The 4,437-nt window shown below is 35.4% G+C and overlaps 1 pseudogene; it reads right to left on the reverse strand.

Annotated features, from left to right (window-relative positions):
* Window positions 1–3,723: 3,723 nt before the first annotated feature.
* On the reverse strand, window positions 3,724–4,055 carry LOC112132058 (E3 ubiquitin-protein ligase RBX1-like; annotated as a pseudogene).
* Between the last annotated feature and the right edge of the window lie 382 nt (window positions 4,056–4,437).

Raw genomic sequence — 4,437 nt, forward strand, 5'->3', positions numbered from 1 at the left:
CAATAGTAACAGCGGTAGTATTTGTTTATCTAAACATAAAAATGGCACAGTAAAAATACAATATTAAAATCTTATGAGACCCTAGTCATATATGTAGTTTATCATTGATGGAAGCATCATTATGCGGCTCATATATATGAGGCAAACCTTATCCTTGCTTGATTGCATCCTTGCCCCTTTACCTAGGCCAAGGATCCAGCTGACAAAGATTTATCTGTGGTGGAGTCAGGGTGGAGGATCTGTCCACTGTGGAGCTAGGACTAAAATTTGGTGCAGGCAGCTGGCATGGGCTTAACAAATTATCTTATGTGGCTAGCACTTTCTGTAGTTCCAGGGTGAGAGATTTGCCTGGTACAGCTGTTGTATTTACAGGGCTAACATCCAGGAAACAGCCACTCAGCCAGTGTCTTTGGTAGAGCTGTCATCAAAAGAGGCAGCTCATGAGTTTGAGAGATTGATTAAATTTAGACATATTGAACAAATTAGCAAATATAGGAGGGTTAGAATCATGTGAGTCACCTTTCTCATTATTGAAGAAGATAAAAATATGGGAAGTGGGGAAACTGAAATAAACCCTGTGGTGCTGTCTTTGAATTATAGTCATCTGTGTGAACTCAGAGTTTTTAATATATAAATAAAGATAGATAGTTATATAAATAAAGTCAGATATATCTATGTCTATATGTATATCTAGAACTATACATATACATATATATGTGTTTTCCAGTGGGTGAATATATACACATATGCATATTTTCTAGCAGATTACTGCTTTCCATGGCAACCAACACACCTAAAGCCCAGATTTTGATTTCCAAGTATTACTGTCTAATAAAAGCACCCAGAACTGATTCTAGGGCTGAGAAAATGCAAGCATAGGATGACCCTGAAATATCAAGATGTGTCAGTGGTAAAAAAGTGAAAATCAGAAATACCAATGAAAGTAAAGAATTTAAAAATTATTGTGAGGATACTTAGCATTATAGAATTGCAAGGTTGTATGATTTATAATAGACACAAGCAATATATGCTGCATTATTATCTTACGTTCTTGCCCAGTAAACACCTACTACTCCCTTAGAATCAGAGTTAAATATTTAAATCTAGATATTGAAACGGGATAGTTCCCTTGACCCCTTTGCGGGACTCCCGAAGTGGTTGGCTCATTTACTCAACCTGCAGCTCTCAACCCCTCATGTGAGGGGGAGCACACAGGTGAGTGGGTGCAGGGGCCGAGAAGAGTGCTTATGTGTGCCAGCAGGAGTAGAACTGTGAGCAGCCCCATAGCAGCATCTAGGGGGTTACCTGTGATCCCCAGAGCCCCAGAGGGTGTGTATTACAGTATGCTCTTTTAGCTTTGCTGTTCACAGATGGCTTAAGAGTGAAACGGCTCAGTGGAGGGTCATGGTGACAGCTTTTGCACGCTCCCTCTTGATACCTAAGTTCTCGTCCAGTGTCCAGGAAAAAATCAGGTTGCATGAACAAATTGAAGGTTGGTGAATGTGAAGGATTTATTGAGCAGTGGAAGTGGCTCTCAGCAGGATGGGGAGGTGGAAAGGGGATGGAGTGGAAAGGTGGTCTTCCCCTGGAGTTTGGTGGTCCCTGGCTGAACCCTCCTCTGAAGTACCGCCATCAATCTGTCTCTCTAAGTCAAGCAGCTTCTCTACATTGTGTGGCCGCTTCTTCTCTTTTCTCCTTCTCTGCCACTCTGCCACTTTGCCACTCTGAAACCCCTCTGCCAGTGGAGCCTGGAGTTTTTATGGGTACAAGATGGGGGGTGGGGCAGGGCAAAAAGCAACATTTGAAAAAGAAAACAGGAACGCATGTTCTCACTTTGTGCCATAGGTCCAGGCTTGAGTGTGGTGCTTCATCAGGGACCCTGCCCTTTTCTTCCTAGTATTTCCCTGCCGCATGTCCTATCAATATGAATCTGAAAAATTAATTAAGCTTAAAGTGATCAACTCCTGATATTGGCATATAATTCTAAATTTATCTGGTTCTTTCAGTCATAAAAAATAAGGTCTAATATGAAAAGAAGCAAAAATCCTAGAAGAAACAAAAATAATACATAAAACACAAAAGTAAAATATTTTATTAACGTTTTAAGATACATGAATTATTACCTTCGTAAAATATTCCATGTAAAGGAGTTATTGGATATCATAAAAGCATCTTTGGAAATTAAAAATTATAAAATTATAATGGCCTAACAGTAAGAAATATATAAATTATGGGAGCTAGAGGACAAGAATCTCTCAAAATATAAAGTTAAAATGATAGATAAAAAATGTGAGAGAAAAGATAGGAGATCTGTAAAATTTCAAGAATAGACCCTGAAAAATGGAGATGATTAATCAGAATAAGATAAAAATATAACCAGATTGAATTGAGGTGGGTTTGAAATTCACCAGTATATGAAGTTTTCTGATATGTACTTTAGTAAAAAGTTAACTTCAAAAAACTCAAAATATACTAATTATAAGGTTAAAAGACAAAGTTATTTTCATAATGATTCCAATAAAATTTAAGAAAAAATAACGATGCTTCTCTAGAAATTGTGCTCCTACTGTCCACCTAAAGCATGGTGCATCTTTGAGAACTTACATAGTATAAGAAAATATAATCCTACTAATCTTATTTAGACTTTATTCCTTACAGAAAAGCAGAACAGATTGAATCATGTATAATCAGTTTCTTCTCTACTTATCAAGTCTCAATACACTATTCTGCACAAAACATTAAAAAATAATAATATTATAGTGATCAAAGTTTTACAGTTGTTTAGAATCAACCTCGAGGAAAATGATGGTTTAGGGAATTATAGTTACACAACATAAATATTATAAAAATTAAATGTGTGAAATTTAAAATAGACAAAAATTAATGCTAAAATTTACAAGTCCCTTTCTAGATCCCTTTGCACTTTTGTTCCACGTTGTCCTGCAACTCTGCTGATCTTATTAGTGCCTTTTATTCCATCATATCAGATTAGGCTCAGGGCTATTTCACTGGAAACCCTCTACTCATGTCTTTAAACACACTTCCCTACTGGTTTTGCAAACTTACTGGGATTCAGCTCCTCAGTACAAAAAATAGCCTCAGAGTGATCATAGGTGAAATAAAAACATATAGTATTTTATATCGTTAGATAATCCTGTATGTTTTTGCTCAATTGTTCAAATTGTCATTTTTTCCACACATATGCAATAGGATTGGTTACGTTCTTTAATGTAATTATTCAGATTATTTAGAAATCAAATTCTCACTTTTTTTTAGTTTAACAAGGTCACAAGACACAAAATTGATAAAATTATATTTCAATAACAAAAAACTGAACAATCTTAATATAACATAAACAATTCCATATACAGTATAATCAAAAAGAATCAAATAGGAATACATTTAACCAAAGTATAATATCTGTATACTGAAAACTATAAAACATTGACAACCAAAATTCAGGATCTAAATAAATGAAGAGACACATCATGTTCATCTGTTAGAAGACTGAATATTTTTAAGATGGCAGTTCTAAAAATATATTCTTTTTTCTAGAATCCAAGTGGACTTTATTTGACACAGAATATAATATGGTTGCAGAAACAGCAAATTGAAAAGACAAAGCAGAAAAGACACAGTTCTATCTAATTTAAAATTAGGTGACAGGAGGGAAAATCATTAATGAATAACAAAATAGTTAAACTTGATGGAAGATGCCTTTTTCTAGTGCCCATACTTTTGGAATTCTCACTCTTTGTTGTCCAATGGACATACCTGTGGTGTTTTGAGCCAGTGACAGATGCAGTGGAAGTGAAAAGCATGGTTACAAATGCCCCATAAGATGGTATACTCTTCAGAAGTAGCAGACACTTGGTTAGCTTGACATTCTATGCAAAGATCCATAATGTGGTTCCTGCAGATGGCACAGTTACCAAGCGCAATATCCCAGCCCAGAGGGCTACTGCATTCCACTTTTTCACTTTAAAGCCCTTCTTGCCCACACTGTTATTGGTGCTGCTCAGGGTACCCTCTTCCATTGCTGCCACCATTTTGGAAACACATGTTTTAAAAATATTTATCTTTAAACTTTTATTGTTTTATTAAAATTATAAAAATGGTTTTTTTTGTTTTGTTGTTAATGATATGTAAGAGGGATTTATTTGGCGAAGAATTTGATCTTGAGAAATATTGTTCCTCAAGCATTTGCAATTATCAGATAAGTTTCTTTTAGTTACCAGAGAAAGGATTTGTGAATTTGCCTTTAGTATACTTTCTCTAGATTTGGCCATATATTCAGATATTCTAATTGTATTATCCCATTTTCATACTACTGATAAAGACACACCTGAAAATGGGTAATTTATAAATAAAAAGAGGTTTAATGGACTCACAGTTCCACGTGGCTGAGGAGGCCTGACAATCATATCAGATGGCAAA

The sequence above is a fragment of the Pongo abelii genome, chromosome 12 (assembly GCF_028885655.2).
Source record: "Pongo abelii isolate AG06213 chromosome 12, NHGRI_mPonAbe1-v2.0_pri, whole genome shotgun sequence".
In the NCBI taxonomy this organism is placed as follows: domain Eukaryota; kingdom Metazoa; phylum Chordata; class Mammalia; order Primates; family Hominidae; genus Pongo; species Pongo abelii.